General features: G+C 53.9%; 2 pseudogenes; both read left to right on the plus strand.

The window, feature by feature from the left end:
- Nucleotides 1-3650: 3650 nt before the first annotated feature.
- Nucleotides 3651-5785, plus strand: LOC144251014 (olfactory receptor 2B11-like; annotated as a pseudogene).
- A 7680-nt stretch (nt 5786-13465) lies between these two features.
- Nucleotides 13466-14422, plus strand: LOC144251015 (olfactory receptor 2B11-like; annotated as a pseudogene).
- Nucleotides 14423-14638: the final 216 nt, after the last annotated feature.

A 14638-nucleotide genomic window follows, 5' to 3' on the forward strand; every position in this document is an offset into this window, starting at 1 on the left:
AGAAATGCCATCTGCAAGTGAGCTGTGGAGGAGCCAGCAACGCCCTACAGGAGGCCACCTGGGCAAGAGCTGAGGGACTCCCGCTGCCACTGTGGAGGAGAGAAGGTGCTCTAGTGAGAAGGGCTCCAACGTGCAGAAAGGCAGGAGAAATTTCCAGACAGGGGACAGACATGCTACCCACCTGGCCTGCTGCCTACACATGGCCTAGGTGTGTCAGTCATCACAGAGCAGCACAGCAACATGCGACATTTTATAGTGATGATGAACATTAGGACAGCTTCTGGGGAGCTTGCCCAGCATCTACTCCAGCAGTGTTGGGAGGCAGAACGGCTCTGTGACGGAAGGACACACTGAGCATGGGCACCACAAACAGCAGGGCTGGGCGGTCTGACCAGGAGAGGGGCTGTGTTGGGCATGATGGGAGCAGCCTCCCCTGGTACACAAGGGGGGGGAGGAGGACCCTGGCTGGACCTATGCCCCCTGTGTGTGCTCAGAGCCAACAGCAAGGGGAGGTTGGTGGGACAGGAAACAGAGAGAGGCCACATCAGAGGTGGACTGGGTGCCACAAGTAGGTGCGCACAGGGTCCCGGTGCCCTTTAAAGGGATGCAGGGCAGACTGAGCACAGCCTGGCGTGAGGAAGGGATCCGTGCTGCTCCACAGCAGGATCTCCTGGAAGGGATAAAAGGCCAGCACCACGGCAGCAGGGATCCAGAGAGCGTTGGCCCTTCCCGTTTTTCAAGAACCTTCCTTCTGCTAGTCCTCAAAGCTGGTGGCCCAACTTGACCCAGTGGTTGCCCACAGTGTCATGGCACAAGGATAATCCCTTAAACAAATCACATTTGACTTTCTCTGCCTGGCTTACACCACTTAAAATGGTGGTCCCAGTTTTGTCCATTGCCCCAGGAGAAACGATCGTCCTCTTGCCACTGTGCACAGCCCTCAGCCTCCCACCCTCCTGCTGATGGACACAGTGGCCGTCAAGCTTGGGTGCAGCTTCAGAAGCTCCCCTGGCTGATGTCCTCCTGGGCTGTGGTCCCCTAACTGGCTGCTAGTCACCCAGCCACTGTGTCTTAACTTTGTGAGGAAACTCCATGCCGCTCTCCATAACGCCTGTGCTAATTTCCCTGCCCACCACTGAGCAGAGGGTACCTGTCCTCCACACTCTGGCCACCTTAAGGGTTGCTTTTTTAATAGGCACTCGGACAGAGAGGGCAGAGAAATGTGCTGATCCTCACATACAGATCGTAAAAGAGCTGACCTTGGAGGAGAGGGCAGGATGGTGGCTGCAGTGCTGCCAGCCATGGGGGGACACTGGAAGACTGTGGACAGGAGTCATGGATGACAGCCGTGGCAGAGGGAAGGCTGAGAGATCTGCACTGGGCTGTTTAGTCATGACAGAGGAGTGGACGCTAAGCACCCTCTGCACCAGGAGGAGGCCAGCAGGTGGAACCCGCATCTCCATCAGCCAGACTTCCCCACTCCACCCGCTCCCTGCTCCTCAGAACCCCACGCGGCACCTGAGCAGTACCAATGAATGTGTCCATCAACCAGAAACTAACAGAAATATAGGATACTTACTTATCCAAATTTGACCATGCTAATGTTTGGTTTAGCTTGGTTTGGATACTGTAAGGGAGAATTCCTGTCAGGAGCGGAGGTGTACCTGCCCAGCTGAATGGCCAGGGCTTCCGTGCGACAGGGGAGCATGAGAACTGGGACCAGGCACTGACCTTGCCCTGCCCACACTGGGTGCTCTGTGCTGCTGTGGTTTCCCTGGCTTGCTGTGCGGTCATTACATATTAAAGGAAAGTCATGTGGAGAGTAAAGAAGTCACTTCAGCAGGCCTCCTCCTGCCAGGCCACCCGCAGCAGAGTGAGTCTGCACGCCCTGAGGGAGGCATGCCATCTGCTTTCCAGGGCAGGAAAGCAGAGCCCCAGGCTGGCGCTCCCTGTCCCACACCCTAGGGTCCCTGTGTCAGGCTGGCCCCACTGGATCCAGATGTGGACTCTGCGCATCAGCACTGTGCTCCTCAGCCACGCAGAGGTCCCACCATGCACAGCACCACCCCAGCCAGCCCAAAACCTGCTGCCCCTGTAGTGGGCAGATTAGAACTCACACCCACCTGCTGCAACCAGCACTCTCTGGATGCCTGCACATAGCTGATGGACGGCTGTCCACTGTGTCTCCAGCCTGTGTCACTGGGAAGTGAGCACACAGCCCCAAGATTCTGTTTCCTCTTCTTCTAACACGACATGTGACCTTGGCCCTTCGAGCTGGTGATGCGCTTCCTAACTTTCTTGATGCACAGTGCCCACTCCTAGCGGCTTCACCTGGGTGAGGACACGCTGATCTAGAATCTGCACTTCTGAACAGAGGGCAGAGGACTGGGATCAGGGCACACGTGCAAAATGGCACAGAGGTATGTGAGCAGATCCACAGCCAGTCCTGAGAGGGAAAGGACAGTCCCGAGGGAAGAGCTCACCAGAGGGACTGGGGCAGCTCTGAGCACATGCCAGGCAGTGTCCCCCTGGGGAGAGAAGGCAGAGGAAAGTCTGGGAGAAGACAGGAGCACGAGGTCTCGCCCCCACCCCGAGAGAGTCCCCGAGCCAGGCAGGAGGAGGGCATGGATAAAACCTGAGGAGAGGACCCCAGACCCTGCACAGAGGGCAGTGCCAAGCAGCCCCAGGAGGTGACAGCCCACAGAGGATGAGCACAGGATGTCACCAGAGGCACATGGGTCATACACGGAGATCCAAGCCAAGGCAGGAAATGAGAGCAGACAGAGGGAAGTGATTGGTCCATGCAGGGTACCCTGGAAACCTCTCCTCATGAGTGCAGCACAGCAGTTGGAGGAGCAGGAGGCTCAGAGTGCAGAGAGAAGGAAGGGACGTCAAGGACACTGGTCCTGCAGGGGTAGGAGGCTCAGAGTGCAGAGAGAAAGAAGAGGCGTCAAGGACACTGGTCCTACAAGGGCCCCCAGGTCACAAGGCCCCCAGGAACAGACAACAGCGAAGTAGAAATAGAGTTCGCTGTAACTAGGGATTCCCCACACACCACCAGCCACACCTCCGGGCACAGTAACTTCTGGACGTGGATGATTACTTCTGACCATTGCCCTGCAGCCAGTGAGGAAAGGACACAGTCTTCTCAGAGGCTCTGAAGAGATGACATTCTTCTCCTCCCACAACGCAACTATACCTAGACATGAATACCAGGTGAAGACAGCACAGACAGCAAATCAGGCCCTGCAGCACCACTGACGCAGCACCTCAGCCACTGCTAGAAGCCAAGCGCAACAGGCCCACAGCATGGACACCGAGGTCAGGCAGGCAGGCCACCAGGACACAGCATGCTCCAGTGCACGAAGGCCAGCCAAGTTGGTGCTTGAAGAGAAGAGGAAGCAGAAAAAATTATGTGAGGTTTTCTAATTTGATGCATTTGACAAAATTCAACTTTCTTTTAATGAAAAAATCACAAAAGTAGGAATAGAAACTATGTCAACTAATAACACACACACATAAAACCCACGGCAAACCTGAAATGATAGAATAAACAGTGCCCTGAAACTTAATGACCAGCCAGCTGGGCAGAAACTTGTCTCAAAACCTAGCAAAGGCGTCAAATACACATTCTCCAAAAAAAAGGTGCAATGGCCATATGGTGAGGGACCAGAGGCACACGTCACCACCAGGAAAGGACAGGGGACCCAGGTAAGGTTCAGCTGCACACCTGTCAGGCAGCCAATCCATCCTGGGTCCAGCTTGTGGAGGATGTGCATACTCAGTACCCAGGTAAGGTTCAGCTCCACACCTGTCAGGCAGCCAATCCATCCTGGGTCCAGCTTGTGGAGGATGTGCATACCCAGTACCCACGTCCACTGCAGTGGAAAGGCAACTACACGGGAGCTTGCCAGACAGCCTCTTCCCCAGATTCCTCAGGTCCCCTGACTCCCAGTTCAACATTGTCCTTGTTGACTGCACCCCAAAGTCTGAAGCAGGTCAGAGAGCACCCCACACCACACACTGAGCAGCTCGGTTCACAGCAGCAAAACCTGCCGGCGACCTCTGGGTTAGCAGCAGGTAACACACCAGCAAGTTTATACATGTACTATGTGGCCTGAAGAGGTAGGACCTCGCAACCTGCACTGCAGTATGCACTTCAGGGCATTGTGTAAGGAAAATGAGCTAATCGTGAAACTAAATATATGGCATGATCATGTTAGCTGATGCAGTCAGAGCAGTCAGAATCACATGCAAGCAATGAAGCTGGGGGTTGCCGTGGAAGGCGAGAGGGTTGCACCCTGAAATCACAGGGCACACAGTAGGAACAGGTAGGTGGAAAAATCTTATCTGTATTTACCATAATGAAACGGTGGGGCAAAAAGGAAAGGGAGAGAGGCTTGCTGTCAATGAGCTGCAGCTGTCTCTTCCCAGTGAAGGACATAGCGCCAGGCAGCTGCAGGGTAGCTGGCCACCAGCCCTCCTCCTGAGCCAGGGCCCCCCCTGACTACTAGAGAAGGAGACAGCAGGCACTGTCCCCCGAGAGCCTTTCCTGGAAGAGATGTGCATGCCAAGTGCTGAATCCCCTTCCCCTCTGGTCAGCAGCAAGGCTTTGGAATAGATTGAGAGAGAAACTTAGTCATAGAAAAAAGAGTAGGAATAAAAAGAATAAGTGCACAGGTGAGGCCACAGGGCTCAGCATGGACCTCCACATGAAGTCTGCCTTAGATGCAGCAGGTCTCCCTCCTGCAGTGTCACCAGCAAAGGCAGAGATTGACAGAGCAGACCCACACAGGGAGGGCTTCTCCAAAAACTAATGGGACCACCCACCACCATGATGAAGGCCTCAGAGTGTTGCCATGGAGACACTGAAATGAAAACTCCCTGCTCATCTCACCTCTCTTGTCTGCAGCCAGTGGAGAGCCAGAGCCATGGGAGGAGAAAGTGTGAGCTCCCCAGAAGCACCATCCTGCTGGGCTTCTCAGGTACCAAGCTGGAGCGCCCCCTCTGCACAGAGATGCTTGTCTCTGCATCCTCAAGCTCACAGGCAACAGCCCCACCATCTCTCTCTCCCTGCTGGAGCCCAGACTCCAGATGCCCACGTACCTCCTTCTGGGCAAGCTCTCTGTGCTGGACCTCTGTGTCACCTGCACCATCGTCCCACAGATGCTGGCCAACCTCTGGGGGACAAGAAGACGATTACCTCCTAGAGCTGCATCACGCAGTCCTACCTCTTCCACTGGACAAGCTGCAAGAATGTTCCCTACTGACGGTGATGGACTTTGACCTCTACATGGCAATCTGCCAGCCCCTCCAGTACCCACTCATCATGTGCCCGTGGGTGTGTGGGCAGCTGGCTGCCACAGTCTGGTCCAGCAGCCTGGCCAACTCTGTGCTCCAAGCCACACTCAGCCTCCAGCTTCCCTTCTGTGGGCACCACACCCTGGACCACTTCTTCTGTGAGGTGCCTGCCCTGATCAAGCTAGCCTGTGTGACACCAGGGCAAACGACCTGGTCCTGACCTTGGGAGCCGTCCTTTTTGGCATAATGGCTCCACTGCTTGTGCTCATCTCCTGCACCTGCATTGCTAGGGCCCAGGGCAGCACAAGGCACTGGGCACCTACAGCGCCCACCTGCTGGTTGTCCTCATGCACTTTGTGCCAGGCATCCTCATATACCTCCAGCCCCCCACCAACAGCACCCAGACCAAGTTTATGTCCCTTTTCTACTGTGTGGTCCCCCACTGCCCAACCCCCTGCTCTACACCCTGAGAACAAGGATGTGAAGGCAGTCTGGAGGGGGTTGCATTCCAGGGCTGGCTCAGGTCCTAAGGAGTGGTGGTCTCTGCCTGTCTCCTGGAACAATGGCTTGCACACACCATGGCACTGCCCAGGTGAGTCTCTGTGAACACAGAAGAAGGGCTCCCTTCCCCCTCGTCAATCACCCAGTGATGGGAAGACTCTTTAGACTCAAAAATCTCTAAGCACCATTGCGCCCAACTTGGCACTGCCCAGCGCGGCTATCCAGAGCCAGAAGGACCAGCATTGTCCCCACCCCCATGGAGTGGAAAGTACCACCTTGGAACCCTTTCCCACAATCACTCCCCTTGCCCAGGTGCCTTCCAACAAAGTTTGCTGACACCTCAAACATGAACCATTTATGGTGAAAACTTTCAAAGTCCTTTCTTTGAAATATGCATCCCACATCATCTTAACACAGGATGCTAGCCTCCACAGTCGCCAACTGTATCACAGCACCGCAGAGCTGCCCGCTGCTGCCTACCTGTGATGACCCACCTTTCCCTATCCGTCCCCCCTTCCCTCCCACTCTGCTCATCCTGTCATCACAAACCACATTCCACTCCTGTAAGTTTAATCTGATCAGATTCCACACAAGTGAGATCTGTGGTACTTGTCTTTCTGTTCCTGGCTTATTTTACTTATTAAAGATGCATGGCTTTCAAAAGTCCACATATTATTCAGTATTCATGACACATTTTTTAAAAATGATCAGTAGACATGATTTACTGCTGTAGTTTTGATGTGAGGTATCCCTCAAAAGCTCAAAAGTGAAAAAATGCAAGAATATTCAGAGGTGAAATGATTATCTTATGGGAGGTGTAACCTCACTAGTAGGTTGATCTACTTGAATGGATTAACCGGTGGTACCTGTAGGCAGGTTACCTCTCCTGTCTCTCAGCATCTCATGAGCTTCCTTTCCTAACAGACTTCTTCATCCCACACTTTATCAAACCTTTGCTTCATTAATGCCCTCACCATCAATCTTTGGTCATTTAGGGTGACCTCACCATGACAAAAGTCACTTTGTGTTCCTCAGTGAATGTGTGAGGAATATCCAGCACCTCTTTATTTTTTTTTTATTTTTTTTTTTTAGAGAGAGAGAGAGAGAGAGAGAGAATTTTTAATATTTATTTTTTAGTTCTCGGCGGACACAACATCTTTGTTGGTATGTGGTGCTGAGGATCGAACCCGGGCCGCACGCATGCCAGGTGAGCGCGCTACCACTTGAGCCACATCCCAGCCCCTCTTTATAATTCTTGCCTGTGTAGGATCATCACCTGCCTCTGCCTACTTTGTCTGTTTTACTGGCAATTTTAAAGATCAGAGCCAGCCAGCCCCTTGCACGTGGATTAATATGAATCCTGCATGCCCATAACCCCTGTGGCACAGAGCCCTGGTGGGGCACAGATCTGACTGAAAGGCCACTGTTCATGGTGCCCTGCAGGTGTGCTGCACACACGGCCTGTGCAGGGCGGTGGTGGGGATGCCAATTTTGGAAGACATCCACTTTTTGATCCTTCCTAACAACCTTGAAACAAGGAGTTTCCTTCTGCCTCTTTAGTCTCCACCATAATGTCCTTTGAGAGTAGATCTTGTCCCCCACTAGATACATCCTCTGCTTCTGGCAGCACCCTCCTCTTGCCACAGGCCTAATCAGGAGGGTGTCTTTGTGTACAATTGGTTTAGTATTAGGAACAGAAAATTCTAGAGCAAGGCTCCCAACAGTCCTCTGTGAAATGCTGGCTTTCAGGGGTGGGTTTGGGGCTGCAAGGTGAGGTGGGAGATACAGAAGTGCAGCAGATCAGCACTGACCCGGAGGATTGTGTGCAGCGATGGTGCACTAGAGACCAAGGGGTGGACTGCAAGGCTGCACTTTCCCGTGTCACGGGCAGGTATCTGTGTAGATGACCTGATCTCAGATAGACACATGGCACATACACATGTCAAACTGCAGGCCACCTTGGCATCAGATGGTTTCTGGGGGACATCTCGCAGCAGCCCCATCCTCATACTTACTTCCTAGGGCTTCCCCAGATGCTCAAGGAGCTCTCCCTTCACCATATGTAGGCCACACTTCATGCACCTTCACCCCTAGTGGGGACTGCTCTTCTGTTGTCCCAGTGCAGGTTCCTGGCCTCCCAGGGAGGCATGTCTCAGCACAGCAGCAGGTGGAGACTGAGACCCACCTTCCACAGCAAGTGAGTGAGGCCCTGCAGTCTCCACAGAAACTCCTCTCGCAGCCTTCGGGCATCTCAGAATGAGTAGGACAGGACTGAAGCTGTCCGGCCTTGACCCTGAATGCTGGGAAAATGTCATCTGGAAGAAGGAGGGACATGGGCACATCTCCTGGCCATTGTGCCCCGAGTGTCTGGAATGTCCCCCAAAGCCAGATGGAAAGAGCAGGAGGCTGAAGAGGTGAGCAGTCATCCCTACAGTGCACACTGACATAAACCTCCAAGGATGCCCTCTGCCTCGCACCCCACAGACCCTCCACACAGCCAGCCAGGGAAGAGCCCAGTCATCCTCCACCGGTGAGCAGATGTGGTCCTGGCGGTAAGGCCAACACAAGGACACACAGGGGACCCTCGGCCCTCAAGAGGGATGCCATTCTGCTGTTCAAACAGCCTGAGTGGCTTATAGGGCCTGTGCTGAGCAATCAGCCAGACAGGAAGAAAAGCCCTGAGTGATCTCACTCATGGGACCTGAAGAAAAGGAGAGCCAGGCAGCAGCCACCAGGCCAGGCCATGAGGAAGTGAGGAGGGACAGGGGAAAGGGCACGGGAGCAGGTGCCCAGGAGGAGCCACACCAGGGCCAGGGCTCTCCAGGGTACTATGCGCTGGGCAGCCAGCAGTGACTGCAGCGCTCTTACCACTGGACAGTGCGTGGCTGAGACAATGGACATGCAGCTTGTTCTGCAGTGCAAACCATTGTACCACAAACACAAAATACAGCATCGCGTTATGACTCAAATACACATAATAAAATTTATCCTAAAATGGAATAAGCCTTCCTAAAGCCCTTCGCTTCACCTTGTTGAGCTAGAATGTTTTAATTTCATTCCCTATTGAACTTGAACCTTTTCTCCCCTTGTAACCAATGAAGCTGGCAGCTGGGACTGTGTACAGTGATCAGAAGAGAAATCTCCACATGTACCTGTGGCAGTCACTGTTCTAAGAGCTTGGCCAACACACTTGCGTCTCACCCTTGTAACAGATTCTGGAAGGCGGTCCTAGTACTTCTCATATCTGCAGATGACACAGTGAGACACAGAGAAAGGAGGAAATCTGCCCAAAACACACAGACAAAGAGTGGTCAACTCTGCTTTGGCCACTGGGGTCTCAGGCTCCACAGGGCCAACACTGCTGGCTGCAGGCTGAATTTGCAGTCTCCCTCAAAATCCTGAAGAGTCAAATCCCACTGCTCACAACCAGCTTCTCTTCCAAGGCCCCAGCCCAACACAGGGCCTTGACTGGCAGCCAGCCCTTGACACCAATCAACAGACCTCAGGGACAGCCTCCTGCCAGGGGAGAAGAGGCACCACTGGCTCCCTCAGGAGTGGAGATAGCAAACCTGACTGAGGCATGCTCATGCAGCAGGGACCGGCACTTTGCCCTGGATGCCACATCCTCAGGATTAACCTGGGAGCAAGGCTGGGCCACCTCGAGCCCACACCCACCTGCTGCCTCAGAGATTGCAGGAGGCCCAGCACCTCCAGAAAGCCTGCTGACAGGGAGCAGGTTCTGCTGAGGCTGAATCCCCTCTCCACTTGGACCGAGGGCCAGGTCAGTGAGAGCAAAGTCCAGGGCCTCCTCAGGGCATGGGCTGGATTGTCCTGAATGTGCAGGGCATTTCCAGTGATAGTCGCCTTGTGGGCCCCCAGACTGAGACCCCTTGGGCTGCAACAGAACCTGCATCTTTGACATTGTCCTCTAAAAATGCCAGGGAACCGCCGGGTGCATGGCTGACCTTCAGCTCCAGACACACTGCCCTGCACAATGCACTAGAGGCTGGCAAGGTAACAGCATGGACACTCATTTCCTGTCTCTGCTGGATGCCACCAGGGCCCAGGCATCCAGAGGGCATTAAGTCAGTGAAGGATGGTCATGTACCAGGCAGCTGATTCAACTCTGTGGACACCACCTGGATGGGGGGAGGCCACCCGCAGCACATAGGGACCTGAGCCCTCCCCACAGCTCCATCGTGCTCCACCAGTGCCCTCACAAGGAAGGGGGACAGAGCAAGGAAGCGAGGGTGTCCCCAGAAAAGCAGCTGCAGGCTGGATCTCACAGCAAACCCAAGCAGCCCATGGGCACAGTGAGGGAGCTGGGCTGGTCCCTGACTCAGGGAGGGTAGCAGGAACCTCCTGTGATGTCCCTGTTCGCAGGACCAGGGCTCACCACAGCAGTGCTGACAGGTCTGCACAGAGCACTGCACAACAGCAGTGGGGACTGGCACAACACTGCAAGCCACCTGACACCTCTGGGGGAGGGCAACAGGAGCCACAAACTAACAGGGAACTGGCTGGAGATGGGAGCCAGGTTGGAAGTGGGATGACCCAGTCCACGGTGTCAGGAAGGCATATGTAGGACACGAAAATGAGAGCTGGAGACACGGGTCCAGGAGTACTTGCCTGAGCAGGATTGAGTCAGGCTGGGAGACAGCTGTTCATCCAGCAAGAGAGGCTATGCCTCAGCGGGATCTGTGGTCAGAGAGAAGGCAGAGAAGGCCAATGGGGTCAGAGGCTCCTCCTGCAGAGCTCCAAGTCAAAAGAGATGGACAGCCAGGCATCCCATGCAGGACACACAGGGCCAAGACTGACCAGTGTCCAGCTGTGAGATCAAGAAACTGTGGGGGTGGTGTGAATGTTTGCCCAAATAGGGAACACGTGAGTGCAGGCACACAGGTGCTGTGTCTGTGCACCCATGTGTGGTGTGTATGCATGTGACCATCCTGATTGTGTCTCTGTGTGGGCACCCAGGAGAGGTGTGAGTGTGTGTGTGTGTGTGTGTGTGTGTGTGTGTGTGTGTGTGTATGCACATATGCCCAGGTAGGATATGCATGTGTCTGTGAGCTCAAATAAGGTATTGTGTGTGTGTGCGCCCAGGTAGGGGTGTGTCTGTGTGTGTATGCACACACGTCCCCAGGTCGGGTGTGTGAGTGTTTGCGTGCCCCCCAGGAAGGGGTGGGGGGGCCAACTGAACCTCCTTTGTTAGAGTCATGCCAACCAAAACCAAAAAGCACATAATCTCAGCCACTTAGAATGGCTATGATCAAAAAGGTAAGAAGTTCCTGCTGGAGAGGAATTGGAGAAGGACCACCTCCCACCCTGCTGGTGGGGCATAAGTTCATGAGGCCATGGGGGGGAAAAGCCAGGTCACTCAAAGAACTGAAAGATATCTACCTTGGTCCAGCATGGCCCTGGGCGTGTGCCCAAAGGCAAGGAATCTTATGGAGGTATCCCCATGTCCATCCAGTTCACTGTGCACAACTCCCAACAGCCAGGAGCCCAGGTGCCCATCAGCGAGGAATGAAGGAAACCCAAGAGGGTGTCCTTCAGCCACAAAGAATGAAATCCTGTTCAAACATGTACAGCCAGAGCAGTGAGAAGTTGTGCTCCATTTGTGTACAATGTGTCAAATGCATGCTACTGTGAAGTATAAGTAATTAGAACAAATTTTAAAGATTTAAAAAGAAGAAAAAAACATCAAATTCCTGTTCATAGCAAAATGGGTGGAACTGGAGGGGGCTTTTAGGTGTAACCAGTCAGGCACAGAAGACTGACAATGTCCTCTCCCTGAGGCTGAAGAGTGGGCCTGAACAGAACACCCATTAGGAGGGGTGGGGAAGGAAGTGGGGAGTGTGGGAAAAGGGCGCTGGATGTCACCCCTGTGCCTCTGCAAGCATGGTACCCTCATCAGTGCTAATAAACACATGAAAATCCTCTCCTGGTTTGGGTGGCCCCAAACAGATACTGAGAGAGGGGCTGCCTCTGGCCAGAGCTGCCCAACCAGGGAGGACCCAGCAGGTCCATACCCCACCAGGAACATAGAGGCCCATTTGAGGCACACCTTCTCTCTCTGAGCCAGAAATTACAAAACTGGAACAGGCTGAGGAGGAAATGTGGAGTGCAGGGGAAGCCATTCTGATTCGCTCCAACAGAGCTTCCAAGGATTCAAGGAAAGAGGCACCTTGGAGCTCCAAGTGAGAAACAGAGAACAAGGCCTCTTGTAAGGAGATCATCCTGGGGAAGCACCTGCCCTGGACTGGCCAGGCACTGGCCCTGCAGTTGCCTGGTGCAAAGACACAGCAGGCAGAAAACACAGCAGCCACAGCAGGAGGCCAGACCCAGGAGGGCAAAGCAGGGACTGGGCAAGGAGGGCAACACTGAGAAGGGGAAGCTCTACCTGTGGACAGAAGACCAGGGGAAAGGCAGAAATGCAGCTAGTGGAGACTTCTCAGATTTTCTTTATTGTACCGTTTTGACAAGAGACTTTACATAGAGAACTGAACCCAACACAGAGGTCGTTTTCTTCCCCAGTGTCTTGATTTCTCCTGTGAGCATGCTGGGGATAGAACTGGGGGCTCACAGAGACTAAGCCCTTGTGCTAACCCTGAGCTGTACCCCTTTACTCCCCCAAGTTTTTACCCTGTTCATGGTGACTTCAGAAAAGCCACTCTCCCGTCATAGAAATGTCATACGCTAGCTTTCTTTTCCATAACTGAAAATTAATCCTCCCTAAATTACCTACATAGAGGGTTTGACTTCTTTCCACTCTCAGCATGGAGCAATAGAAAGCCCATCATGAACTTGAAGGCACAGTGCTTGGGAGAGGATAGGAGTCGGGGACCAAAGGCCCTGAGTGGGAAAGCCCATGCATAGAACAGGGCAGCCCAGGTACCCCCAAACAGCAATGTCATCCAGAAGCCTCACTGCTTCCTTCCTGAGAGAGGACAGTAGACTGGCAAAGAAGTCACACGTAGAGTGCAAGCTCGGAGGCAGGCTGATCTTTCACTGAACACGTCCAGAGCTGGTCTTCACAGGTTCCTGGGCTCAACACTCTGTGCTTGGGGGCCTCTCAGGGGTCATGACAAACCTAGAGCTGAAGTGACATGTCTCGGCTGCTCCACTCCAGGTACCCATGCAGTCTGGCACTGCCAAAGCCAGTGATCTGTGGGAGGGGAGAGTGCTGTGCCCCAGAGAGGCATGGGCACCTCTTGCAGCCAGAGTTGAGCCCCCAGAGCCCCCAGCTGCTTATGAAGCCCGTCTTGCTTTATCATCTTCCTCCTTTCTCCCACCACCACCACCAAAGACAAGGTGATAAAGCCTGAGAGTGGACAATTCCCCTGAGTGTGTCTGCAAAGAACTGAAGCAGTCCAACTCAAATAAACCTGTCATGTGTGCGTCCCCTCACCCCAGTCCCTTGGCCACCTGAGGCTCTACTCCCCATCTTAGCAGATGCAGACACTGATGTTGGAAACATGAGGGGGCATGGTCACAGAGAAGGAAGGGAAGTGAGGACACAGGTGCAGTTGTCTGACTCCCCCAGTCCCAGTGACTGCAGAGGTCAGAAAGTCAGACAGGTGTAAAATGATGATTACCTTCTGACAGGACTCATTCATTCCCACTCTCTTGACTCATCACAGGTGCCACAAGATGCCTCACCATGAGAAGTGACAACCAGAGCTTCCTGTGGGATCCTCCAAAGGACTTCATCCTTCTGGGCGTCTCTGACAGACCATGGCTAGAACTTCCTCTCTTCGTGGTCCTCCTGGTGTCCTACATTCTGGCCATGCTGGGAAACATTTCCATCATCCTGGTGTCCCGGCTAGATGCCCAGCTGCAGAGCCCCATGTACATCTTCCTCAGCCACCTGTCCTTCCTGGACCTGTGCTACACGACCACCACGGTCCCCCAGATGCTGGCCAACATGGGCAGCTCCAGGAAGACCATCAGCTACGGTGGCTGCACCATGCAGTATGCCATTTTCCACTGGCTGGGGTGCACCGAGTGCATCCTCCTGGCTGCCATGGCCCTGGACCATTACGTGGCCATCTGTGAGCCCCTGCGGTATGCCATTATCATGCACCGCCCTCTCTGCCAGTAGCTTGTGGCTGTGGCCTGGCTCAGTGGCTTTGGCAACTCCCTTGTTCAAGTGGTCCTGACAGTCCAGCTGCCCTTCTGTGGGTGGCAGGTGCTGAACAACTTCTTCAGTGAGGTGCCAGCTATGATCAAGCTGTCGTGTGCAGATACCGCAGTGAATGACACCACACTGGCCGTTCTGGTGGCCTTCTTTGTGCTTGTCCCCCTGGCTCTCATCCTCCTCTCCTATGGCTTCATTGCCCGGGCTGTGCTCAGGATCCAGACCTCCATGGCACGGCACAAGGACTTTGGGACCTGTTCCTCCCACCTGGTGGTGGTCTCCCTCTTCTACCTGCCTGCCATCTACATGTATCTACAGCCCCCCTCCAGCTACTCCCAAGAGCAGGGCAAGTTCATCTCCCTCTTCTACTCCATAATCACACCCACCCTCAATCCCTTCATCTACACCCTGAGGAATAAGGACATGAAGGGAGCTCTCAGGAGACTCTTGGCCAGGGCCTGGAAGCCCTGCAGAAGATGAAGATCCATGTCATGGCCATGTCCATCACCTGGATAGCAGGAGGCAGTAGTCACGTGCAGAGTGCCTTCCCACAAGGGGCTGAAAATGCACAGTGGGTAGGTACTGTGAGATCCACTGCCTCAACACCTCCCTGTGGTCACAGTGCCTAAAATCCCATGTCTACTGATGAAATCACTCACAAGTGTGTAATTACAAGAAACCATGTGTTTTTGAGAA

Source organism: Urocitellus parryii, chromosome Y, assembly GCF_045843805.1.
Source record: "Urocitellus parryii isolate mUroPar1 chromosome Y, mUroPar1.hap1, whole genome shotgun sequence".
In the NCBI taxonomy this organism is placed as follows: Eukaryota; Metazoa; Chordata; class Mammalia; order Rodentia; family Sciuridae; genus Urocitellus; species Urocitellus parryii.